At 47.1% G+C, this 12,521-nt stretch overlaps 1 protein-coding gene across 1 annotated transcript in view; it reads left to right on the top strand.

Annotated features, from left to right (window-relative positions):
* The first annotated feature begins 1,500 nt into the window (after positions 1–1,500).
* The window catches only part of PHC2 (polyhomeotic homolog 2), a 110,735-nt gene continuing 99,714 nt past the window's right edge, over positions 1,501–12,521 (top strand). The window contains exon 1 of the mRNA XM_056122948.1: positions 1,501–1,614. The gene's annotated coding sequence lies outside the window, so the exon portion shown is untranslated. The remainder of the gene's footprint in view (positions 1,615–12,521) is intronic.

The following is a 12,521-nucleotide window of genomic DNA, read 5'->3' as shown; positions in this document are numbered from 1 at the left end:
TACAAAGCATGCACTCTGCCCTTTGAGTTCTGCCCCCAGCCATGAGAAGCTTATTTTTCATCTGATTTGTAAACATGCTGCCCTCCTTTTCTTTTCTTCCCTCTATTCACGCTGCTGTTGTGGTGCCTGAGGCTTGGCTGTGGTGCCCACACATTTGGCTCTGCTCACTTTACATATACTAGGTGATGTGTGTCACCCTTTTGACACACGTGCTTACAACAGCACATGTGTTGCTTTCAGTAGTGGTGCTTGGCAGGACTTGGAACCTCAGTTGCCATGCTCACAAGCCTGCATGCGAGGGTAGCTGGAAGCCACTAGAACCACTAAGGGTAACAAAGATCAGAGCTGTCAATCCAGATCTTTATATGTGCCAGCAATACCTGGGACCCAACTCAAGTCCTGCACATGGAAGGCAGGTGTGGAATATGGCTTCAGCCACTGGGTTAGTCATATCTGGCCCTAAGTCTCAATTTCCTCATCTGCAACACCGTCACACATATTACTGTGCTGAGAAGACTGAGTGTTGGTTTTTGGTGTGTGTGGGACGGGTGGGGGAGTTTGAGGGGGAGTGCACACCAGGTAGTACCCAGAGGTTATTTCTGGCTCTGCACCCAGGAATTACTCCCGGTGCTGCTTGGAGGCCACATGGGATGCCGGGAATCAAACTGGGTTGTCTGAGTGCAAGGCAAGCTCCCTGCCTGCTATACTATCACGCCGGCCCTAAAGAGACTGAATTTTAAAGTTTATAAAACAGAGAGCCAGACTACAAATCACAGTAATCAAGCAGCACTTAAGAAAAATAAGACTTGATCTGTGACACTTCTCTGCGTCTCGTTTCTCACAAACTGCAATATGAACTGATCTGTTTGTCTAGTAACCTCTAAGGTCATTGTAAGGAAATAATGAATGGAGTTTGTGTGGATTTCCCCCCCAGCGGCTAGGTGGACCTGTAACAGGAGGCGCTGGAAGACCCCTGCTGGAGAGAGTAACTCAGGAGAGTCCTGGGCCTGAACTCTGAAACGGGTTCGGGTTTCCTCCGGCTTTTGCCATTTAGTAGGGCTGTGTGTGGGGGGGTGAGGGGCTTAGCCTCTGTGACCCCCCCCCCCCACCGCCTCCCTTTCTACCAAAGACAGTTACTACTACTGACGTCCCAGGGTGACCCTGAGCTTCCTATTCTGCAGAAACACGTTCGACACGTGGTCAGCGCTCAATGAAGGTTTAGCATTCGCATCTTTCTGGGCGCCACCAAATCCCGCGGGCTGGGGAAAGTGCGGGGTGTCTCTGGGGACAAGAGATGCTCCCGGGGGTCCACTGGGCTCTAATGCTCCTCCCCGCTCCCCGACCCCCACACCACCGTTGCCATGGTCACCGGTTCAGGCCCGGAGCAGCACCTAGGCGTGCTCCGTCCGGGCCCCGCCTCCCCCGAGTGACCATTGGCTGCGGCGGCCACGTGACCCCGCCGGTATGCTAATATATGGTAATCGCCCCCGCCCCCCCTCCCGGCCGTGTCCGAGCAGCCAGCAGGGTGCGCGGCGCCGAGCCGAAGGGGCGGGCTGAGGGGCGGCCCCCGGGAGAGAGCGGCCAGGTGGAGGAGGAGCGCGGAGGCGAGCGCAGGTAAGGGGCGGGCGCGTGCGCGCTGGGGCCGGCGGGCGGCGGGCGGCCGCGCTGCAGGCTTAACCCTTTGGGCGCCCAGCTGTCACGGCGGGGCTCGGGCCGCTCGAGGCGGGGCACTGCGGCGGGCACCGGGCGGGCAGACGGCGGCCGGCCGCGCCCGACTGGGCACTGGACCTCCGGGGCCGGACCGATCAGCTGCGGCTTCCCGGGGCCCGCACCCGGTGCGCGGGCAGGGCTGCGGGGGCAGCTCCCGGGCCGGGACTTGCGGGAGGCTGCGCCGAGCGGGCTGAAGTGTCCACTGCTGGGGCAGTTTCCCGGGGTCCCGAGCCCCGCCTGCCTCGAGGCCCACGCCCCAGCAGCGCGTGGCCTGGCGCGGCCTGCGGTCCCCCCCACCCCCACCGCACCCCGCGCGTCCCGCGGAGAGCCCGGAGCCCGGGGGTCCGTCCCGAGCTCGGCGCCCACCCGTAGCCGAGGCCTGACAGCCCCTCGGCGCTCCTGCGGGACCAAGGCAAGATGGGTGCTTGGGGGCAGCAGCAGAGGGAACTGGGGGCTGCCGGTGCGGGGAGAGGACAATCCCCCGAAGGCAAAGCAGGCCTTAAGAGGGACCAGGTTTGAGACGGAGGGGTGCCGCGGAAAGGCACTGCACCCTTGCTTGCAGGACTGGGATATTGACCCGACACTTAACGGGGGAAAGGTCACTGCTGGACTCCCGGATCGGGTCTGCCCTGTCCAGAGGAAGCGGCTGTTTTGCGTGAGTTTCTATGCATTTCTTACAAGACACGTTTTAAATGCGTCTCCCTGTCTCACCCCCACTCCTTTCCAGATCTGCCACCACCGAAGTGCCTTTTTTTAATTATCTCCCCCCCCACCCCCCACCAATACACTGAGACTGATGGCAGCTTTGGGCTCATGGTGTAATTTAGCTTTCACCACAATGGAAATGGTAGGGTGGGCCATGTGCCACTAATATCAAGCCTGCCTTGGGAGTTTCTGCAAGTGAAGGGAGGAAATGTTTCTATCACCAGTGTGGATGGAACCTTGACTCCTATGCAAGTGAATAGAATTTCCTATATCACTCTGAAGAGATTTCTTCTAAATCAAGGGGAAACGTGGTTCCACATGAAAAGTACAAGGAACCGAGTTGATTTCTGTGAGGGAAGAGCAAATGGCATTTCAAGGTTGCTCCTAATGTCTTTTATCACGCAACAGCAAACACTGGCAAAGTGCAAGGCGTTGTCGTGGGGATGCAAAGATGTATAAGACAATTAGTCCTTGTTCTCAAGCAGGAAAGGCAGAAACAAAATTACCAGTAAAAGTGATAACAAGCAGAGTAGATGTATTTATCAAGAACTGTGCACACAGAGGAGAGGAGAGTGAACAGTTAGCTGTCTCAGAAGGTCAGGGGAGGCTTTGCAGAGAAGATCCATTTGAAGTAAGGTATTTCTAAATTTATTTATCTATTTTGGTTTGGGGGCTATACCCAGTGATGCTCAAAGGTTACTCCTGACTTATGGCATGCTGGGGGTTGAATCTGGATTGGTGCATACAAGACAAGTACCTAACCGGCTGTACTATCTCTCCAGCCTCTAAAATAAAGTCTTTGAGGGATGCATAAGGGTTTTTGCCTTGCATTAGATGGAGAAGCATCGGAAGAGCTGCCAAAGCAAAGAGGTGATACAAATATTTGAAAGAATGGAACTTCCGTATGTCAGTGTTCTTAGCCTTTTTCTGACCATGGCCTCTTTCTAACCTTATTCCCTTCCTGTGGCTGGCCTGTCCTACTGGTTGGTACCCAAGTCTTTTATGCTCTGCCCCCACCCTTCCCTCCCCCAACCCCTTCCCCCGAAGCCCCAGTTAAAAAAATAGTCCTCTGGGTATGGATATATATATATTGCAGCGTGACTTTTTTCCTTCCTCAAGGGCATAACTTTTCAAAACTTAACACAAAGATTTCTGTGTCCCACCCATTTTCCTCTGGTACTTCCCTTCTTGTTGCTCTTCTCCCTCACTTTTCACCCACCCTCATCTATGACTCTGAGCCTCACTCCTGGTCTTTATCACTCACGTCATTTTTGTCGTGTTTGTTTGTTTGGGAGGGGGCCCATACCTTGTAGTACTCAAGACTTACTCCTGACTCTATGCTCGGGGGTCATTTCTGGCAGGGTTTGGGGTGCATATGCGGTGCCAGGATTCGAACCGGGATTAGTTACGTGCAAGGCAAGTGCCTTAACCCCTCTCCTCTCTTTCCAGCCCATTGTTACATCTTTATCGCATGTGAAGATAGGGAAGGGGGCGTTCTCAGTAATTCCAAGTAAAGGGCTTTAAAAACTAAATGTAACTGTGACTCTAGAGTCCTCCTCCCCTGGGAGGGCAACCCTAAGCCGAGGGATAATGGAGAATGTGGGTCAGACATGAAGCAGCGCTCAGCATCGAATGTATGAGAGCAAATTTGCAAGCCCTGGGAAGTAGGTGATAAGGCCAGAAGCTGGAAGGATCTGGACTGTGATGTGGGTCAGGACAAGCAGTGCAGGACTAAGACCATGAATCGTGTAGAGATGAAGGACCCGCGCCTGGCAAGAGAGAGCAGGGCTGGTCCCACTGCATCAGGCAGTTATGGGAAAGGACAGTGGTACCACCTCTATGATCCTCCCTCTCCTCCCTCCTTTCATTCTCCCACACCCCCCCCTTCCTGACGCCTAGTTCTGAGCCCACCTTCCACTCAGGAGTCACTTTGAGCTTCTTTCATTAAACTTTTGGTTCCCTCTAGAGCAGACACAGTTTTATTCCTGTTGCCTTCGCATCCACCTCCAGAACTATAAATAGTTTGTTTTACCTCATACACGGTGACTGGCCGGCCTATTTTTACTCCCTGACTACTTGGAAACAGAGCAAAGACGAGCGAGCCCAGAGGTGTGTTCATCTCCAAGCAGACCTCAGCTCCCAAATCCTCCTCAGATTCGAATCAGATTTTTTTCCTTTAAAGAAAAAGGTTTTAGCTTGACTGAAGCCAAAATTTATTTTCAGAGTGGGTTGCAGCGAGTGAGGTTTTCGCCTGAATCTGTAACAGATGCAGGACTGTGGAGACGAGTCCCTGGAGAGAGAGGCCTGATGTGCTCCTATGGAGGCAGAACTCACCAGGGCCTGAGGCAAGGCCCAGCACACTTACTGAGTACCTGCTTGCATGTAAATACTGGTACCTGTGCACAGGAAGGGACAGGAAAATTCTCAACTAAAGATTCCAATCCCAGTTCTAATCAGTGACTTGCTATGTGCCGGGGACTTCATTTCTTCAATAGTGCTACCTTCTGAAGACCTAGAGTTGTGAGGTCTAAACCCAGAGCAGAAGCTCAATAAATTTTCCATACTGTTCCTTTGCTGTTCCAGGTGTTGGAAAAAGCAAGATCATCATGAATTCTGAAGGCTTTTTCAGAGACATGATGATTAATGTTATATAGGGAGGAAGAGGGTGGAAAGGGTTTTCAAACCAGAAAAATCGTGTCCACAAAATTCAAGCCTGGAACAGAAAAGAAGTTTTTACAGATCCACTGAAGAGACCCACCAATCTGGCAAGATCATAAGGTATGAGCAAAGAAGTTACAGGATTGGAAGCATTGGCTGAAGCCAGATTTTAACAGGCCCTGAATGCCAAGCTGAGGATTAAAAGATTTTATTCCATATGTTGGAAAGTCTGAAGATGTTTGATCAGGAAAGTGTAGAGTCACAAAGGTAATATTTTTTTTTTGTTTTTGGGTCACACCCGGCGATGCACAGGAGTTACTCCTGGTTCATGCACTCAGGAATTATTCCTGGCAGTGCTCAGGGGACCATATGGGATGCTGGGAATTGAACCTAGGTTGGCTGTGTGCAAGGCAAACGCCCTACCCGCTGTGCTATTGCTTCAGCCCCACAAAGGTAATATTTAAGAAGATTTTCAACAATGATGTGGGGAATAAACTTTACGAGGTATATAAAGAGAACTGCTCTTGTAAGGTGATTGCACACAATTGACCTGGGGTTCACAAACAACAACAACAAAAATACAGAATTTCTCAATTAGTTTGTTATTTAAGCAATGTAGTTATGAGGGAATTAAGATGGTGACAATGAAAAAAAAGAAATGGGTTGAATAATTATTAGGGAACGTGAAAGGGATTTATAACTGTATGTGGAAGTCAAAAAATAAAAAGAATTAAATATAGTTTTAGACGTGGACAACAAAAGGAACAGAAATTGGGCAGAAAGAAAATCCAGTTTTCCAAAGAAGAGACTCTAAGTGCCTTAATTTAAATTTTGAAGTGGAATTTAAAGTGGACCTGTCCCATAAGTAGTTGGAAGTGGGAGATTAGTGTTCTAGAGAGAAGTCTAGGAGCCTTGCACAGGGTGATAATTGAAGCCACCTGATTAGTTTAGTTCACAGTGCTGGCAGCATTATAAATAGGATGGGGGACCAAGAATGAATGCTTTAAAACTGCCCACAGTTAGGGGAAAGGGAGAACAAACACGTTTAGTAAGGAAGAAAATAAGGAAGGTCAGAAGCTCTAGAGCCATCTACTTTATTCATCCAACAAATGCATTCTCTTCTGGACAGTTTTGTGTACCTGACTGATGCAGGACTAATGGGACTTGCAATCAGTCAGGAGGGTTACTATCACAGAGGTGAAGCAAAGTGGGGACTCCAAGGGAGAAGAATGGATCAACGGTATGAAAATGTAGCCATAAACTGGCCACTGTTCTGGGTAAGCAGGTAGTGGTTAGTAACTTTCTAAAAATAATAGCATTAATTGAACGGGGGATGGCCATTGGGTCTTTCCCAATTGCACTTCCTTAAAGATGGCTGTGCTGGAGATTGTGCAGTGTTAAGAAATGGAAACAATGTATCGCTTAGTCTTTGTATGACTGACAAGAGGAAGAAACCATGAGACCACATAGCAACCTGGTCAAAGAAAGTAGAAAAGTCAAGCAAAACAGTTGATCTCTGCAGTCAGCTTCATTATTCAGCTTGTCCTGAAATGGTCTCATTCTTTCCTGTTTTGAATAGCGGTTCAGCAATTCAGAGCTTAGATTTTTCACATTGATAACTACCTGTGCATTTCACTGAACAATGAGACTATTTATAAATTGCTTACAAGGTGCCAGGCATTTTTAGTGTACATTGTATTCTTTATTCCCTTTAATCTTGCAGTCCTCCATTGTAACCTCCTAACCACTTTCAAGTGTCTAGGGCCTGAGTAATTAGCGGGAGATCATATCATGAACGAGTAGCAAGAAGCTGCTCCTTGAGCCCAGACCTGCAGCCCCCAAGGTCTGTATTTAGAAGGGCCCTTGCTTGCTTTCCATGCTCTTTGCAGTCTTAAAATTCTTCATGATTTAAAAAAAGCATTTTCATTTCTTACTGGACTTGACAAATTCCAGGACCAGTTCTGCCTGATAGTGATACCGCATCCTGGTACTGGGGAAGCTCTCTGGCCTACATCTTTGTGTTGGTTGTATCACCTTTTTCTGTCCTGGTGAACTGTCACATTTTCCTGTGTCCTCCATTACATTTTGGACTCCTGTATACAAGGCTCAAAGGAGGATAATTCTGAAAGGGAATACGCAGGTACCCAGCAGTCTAAAGAGAGTAGGGTCTAAAGAGGCAAGGAAGTATTTACTCAGACTAGTTTCTGTACATCCATCCATCTTATCTTTTTTTTTGGGGGGGGGGGGGGGAACTGGAGCTATAGCACAGTGGTAGGGCGTTTGCCTTGCATGCAGCCAGCTCAGCCGAGCCAGGTTCGATTCCTCCGCCCCTCTCGGAGAGCCCGGCAAGCTACCAAGAGTATCTTGCCTGCACGGCAAAGCCTGGCAAGCTACCCATGACATATTCAATATGCCAAACACAGTAACAACAAGTCTCAAGATGGAGACGTTACTGGGCCTGCTTGAGCAAATAGATGAACAACGGGAGGACCATGACCGTGACCGGGTCACACCTGGCATTGCACAGGGGTTTTTCCTGGATCTGCACTCAGAAATTACTCCTGGCAGTGCTCGGGGACCATGTGGGATGCTGGGAATCGAACCTGGGTTGGCCACATGCAAGGCAAACACCCTGCCGCTGTGCTATCGCTCCAACCCCCATCCATCTTATCTTGTGAATATTACTGGATAGAGTTATAGACATGAAGCTTTTGTTACTCCCAATAGAAATAAGAAATGAGTTCTTTTAATTACCCCTACCTCCCTGGCAGGAAGCAACGGAGACCATTTTTAAACTAAAGAAGAAATTTGGGTTGGATAGGTATGATACAATCTGTATCTGTTAGCCAGCTGATGACACCCCTCCAACCTCATGTCAGAGTCTCCCCACAACCATTGTTCTGCTTATGACATTTATTTTGAATGCTCATGTTTTGCTCGTTCCTTTGTTGCATGTTTTTTTTTTAACATCAGGCATACAAACAATGAGACATAGGAAAGCTTCCCTTTTAAATACTGTCCCTAACAGTTTTTACTTTACAATAACAACTTGGGATGGATAGCAAATTAAGTTTTGGGGGTTATCGTGGTTATTGCCCTATCAAAAATCACTTTTCCTGGGGCCAGAGCGATAGTGGGTGGGGCACCTGCCTTGCTCACTACCGATACAGCGTTGATCTGGCATCAATCCCTGGCACCCCATTGCCGGCCAGGAGTGAGCCCTGGGTACAGAGAAAGGAGTAAGCCTTGTATTGCTGGGGTGGGGGGAGCAAACAAAAACAAAGTAAAGATTTCTTCCTCCCCAATCCTCCTCCCATTCCTGATTTCTCTGAATAATCATTTGAGCAAATACTGGCCAAGTCCTGACACCACTGGTTGATGTGAGATTAAATATATGGAACGATTTGGAGTACAGCCTTGGATATTGTCATAAAATAAAGGTTAGTTGCCTGGGTATTTTACAGCATCTATTTGTATTGGTGATGTTGTCTCCATGCAGTATTACAATTGTTAACTACGACAGTGTAATGAATTAACTCCAAATTCAGCTGCTTGAAAGAACAAACTTTTCTATATTTTAAGATCCTATTCAAGGATTACATTACAGAAGCACTTATCAACTTGCTCTTAATGAACTCATATACTCCTTTTAGTTCTTGACCTTCCTTTGTACTTTAATATCTCATTGTAGCACTAACCGGTTTGTTGTAATTTCTTGGGACTATTTTCATATCCAGAGCTTCAGCTTATAAAACCATTCCTCACACAGAGTAGATGCTCAATAAATGGTTGCCAACTATACTTTATGATTGCTTGTGCCTTTATAAACCTTGGTTCTATTCTAAAGAATAGTATATATCTCTCCTAGAACTCCCATTTGTAAATATACCTGCCTTCATCTATGTGGATCCTTTAACTAAGGTGTAAGGTTAAACTGTGAAGAAACAATTGTAGAAAGCAAAGACATCATGACTTGCCAACTCACCTACACCAGGGAGAACAGCTCAGCCTTATTTCTGTTTAAAAGCCTCTGCTCCATTAATACTCTGAAGTCAATTCTTTTTCAGTTTGTTTTTGTTTTATTTTGGGGCCACACTTAGCAGTACTCAGGGCTTACTCCTGTCCCTGCACTCAAGGATAACTCATGGCAGTGGTTGGGGATCAAACCCATGGGCCACATGCGAGGCAAACACCCTACCATCTGTGCTATGGCTTTGGCCCTACTCTGAAATCAGTTCTGACTCTTGAAGTAAATCATATCATGAGCTTCTAATACAGAGATACTTGGCTTTAATAACAAAGCCATTATTAATTCCCTAATTAAATACTTGACTGTAAAGTTTATGAAGAAGGGTCTGTGCCTGGTTCATTCACTGTAACATTCCCAGCTCCAAGCAATTAAATTAACGGTACTCTATTCTTGATACTTACACCCCATTTCTGCCATCAAGATCCTGACCTCTGATGATCCAGAATCCTGGGACTGAGTTCACCTTTTCATGTGACGTATCTAAACTTTTTTTGGCAGGGGTAGGGAACTGAGTCACACCTGATGGTGTTCAGGGTTTACTCATAGCTCTGTGCTCAAGGATCACTTCTGACAATGTTCGGGGGACCATAGTTGGTGCTAGGGATGAAGCCACATGCAAGACTAGCATCTTAACCTTTGTATTATCTCTCCAGCCTTTACACTTTTGTCTTTGTCCTTGATGCTTCTCTTCCAGCTCCTAATTATAGCTGATCTTTGAGATTTTTATCTTTTGCTTACTCAGAACTGAAATACTCTTAACTCTTTTGATCTTCCTAACTAATAATGTTAAGGAAGAATATAAAGTTTTCTCTGTATATCACCAAAAATGTCCAGCATACATGTTAAGTGTGTTTTAAAATATTTGAACTGAAAATTCCATTCAAATTTCAAAACAAAAGGGAGCCAGGGTCCTAAAGACATGAGTCTTGTCTAGGAACCAGTTCTAAAATTTTGTAAGCCTGTTGAACTGATTGGGCTGGAGCAATAGCACAGCGGTCAGGGCATTTGCCTTGCACGAGGCCGACCGGGCTGACAGGGCCACCCCGAGTTCGAATTCCTCCGCCCCTCTCAGAGAGCCCTATCGAGTCTATCTCACCTGCATGGCAAAGTCTGGCAAGCTCCCCGTGATGTATTTGATATGCCAAACACAGTAACAACAAGTCTCACAATGTTACTGGGCCCGCTGGAGCAAATCAGTGAACAATGGGAGGACAGTGAGAGTGTTGAACTGATTAACTGAAAAATTCAGCAATTCAATTCAAATTAATTTTTATATTAGTCAGCAAATTAAGGGAGGGAGGGAGGGAGAGAAAGAGGGAGGAAGCGTGGGAGGTAGGGAGGGGGAGAGAAAGAGAAGAACATAGGAACATAAGTATATCTTATCCTCTTTTTCTTCTTAGGTGTTATTTCTGACAAAAGACTAATTCTTTGATCCGCAAAGCTCCACCCTAAAATGTGGATTTCTATCTGGTGACTGTCATCTAAATTGTATGTATATTACCAGTGACAGACAGATGCATCTCCTTGATGGTTGCAATCACCAGAGAACCAGCTTATTTTAGCTATAAATGATGATTTGATTAGGGACTAAAATCTTGGCGAGGGAATGCGTTCAGGTTAAAATGTAGAATGCCATCCCACATCTGAGACCCACTGTTCAGTGTCTCCTTTTCTTCTTCTATTGTTTTGTTTGTTTGTTTGTTTGTTTCAGTTTACACACAAGGCCTGCATTTTTCTTTGGCTGAACACAGAACTCTAGTGCCCTTCTGTACTTAAATGTTCTGGATTTTGTACTGTGCGTAGTGTGTTTCATGGACCTGCAGGGAGGTGGCAAGGGGTCGTGGTTCACAGGGGGACACAGCCCGGTGCTGGGTTTCAGCCTCCTGTCACTTCCACTCACTGACTATGACCTTTGTAGGCTTCCTCATGTCTTCTCCCTGCTATACCCTCATCTACTTGTATACAATGGAGGTGATAAACTATAAGATTAAACAGGCTAATGTCTGGTGCTTAGTAAGTGCTATATGATGTTTATCTTGTATTTCCTGTGATTCCAATGGAAGGAAGAGACCATTGCGATTTACAGTGTTCTCTGAATTTGAGCCTAGGTTACTCTCATCCCTAATTTAGCAATCTAGCACTGAAGTTTTCCGAGAGACAGACAGACTTCACTTTTGGAGCATTTTGAACGGCGATGAAAATGAAATTACTTCATTGAAGGCAAAATGAGTTGCTGTGTCTCGTTCATCTTAGTATTTTAAGGTTTATCTCTCTCTTTTCTCATTTTTTCTTTTTTTTTGCCTTAAAATCCGCGTCTTAAGGGACCAGGGGGATAGTTAATGGGTTGGGCTTTGCATGCAGGAGACCCAGGTTCAGTCCCTGCCACTGCATAGCCCCCGAGCAATGCTAGGAGCAACCTGCAGCCCCAAACCAGGAGTGACCCCCAGCACAGAAATGGGGAGTAAGTACTGAATACCACTGGGTGTAGCCTGAAAACAAAACAAATCAATTTGCTTATTCAGCAAGTATATTTATTATTTGTTTTGATTTGGGAGCTACACTTGATGGTGCTCAGGTTTACTCCTGGCTCTGTGCTCAGGGATCCCCTCAGGAAACCATGTGAAGTGTGAAGTGGGGATCAAAGCAGTTTGCCACTTGCAAAGCAAGCACCCTACTAGATGTACTATGGCTCTGACTCTCAGGAAGCAATTTTGCTTGTTTGTTTGTAGTTTAGATGCCACACTCAGTGGTGCTCAGGGGTTACTGCTGGCTCTGCACTCAGGAATTACTCCTGACAGTGCTAGGGGGACCATATGGGGTGCCGGAGATCGAACCCAGTTCAGCCCCATGCAAAGCAAGTACCTTACCCACTGTACTATTCCTCCATATTCCTCCAGCCCCTCAAAGCATTTTTTAAAGCTTCTGTGCCCCCTGCCAGTCACTAGGGATGCAAAGGGAAATAGAACCCAGACCAGGCACATGAGACTCCTAGGGAGACAGATATGGAAGCATCCAGTATGACACAGTAATGAGGAGCTGTCACAGAAGCATGTTTGGAAAGCCGTGGGGAAGTATTGCTCAGTTAGGCTTTGAAGAGTCACCTCTGGAGAAAGTGACATCGGGATGATGACTGAAGGCTCGGGCAGATGGGGTCCTCACGCAGACAGTACCCACGGACAGAAGGAGCAGTACGTGTGAGGGTTTGTGTGTGAGCAGAGCAGAGCGTTTGCAGGGGCCCTGAGTCACCTGATAGGACGGAAGCATCATCAGATACTGATGGACAGGCTGGGATCTCACTTGGAAAGCTTGTTTTGCCGTACTGCGGAGTCTGGAGACCAGGAGAAACTGCTGAGACCCTTTACCCGTAACTTGATCAGACTCGCCTTTTAGGGCAGTCTGCAGTGTGTGAGGAGGTTCT

This window comes from Sorex fumeus, unplaced genomic scaffold, assembly GCF_029834395.1.
Source record: "Sorex fumeus unplaced genomic scaffold, SorFum_2.1 ptg000047l, whole genome shotgun sequence".
NCBI classification, from domain to species: domain Eukaryota; kingdom Metazoa; phylum Chordata; class Mammalia; order Eulipotyphla; family Soricidae; genus Sorex; species Sorex fumeus.
The sequence above is the reverse complement of the archived record's forward strand: the minus strand, read 5'-3'. Positions and strand labels throughout refer to the sequence as shown.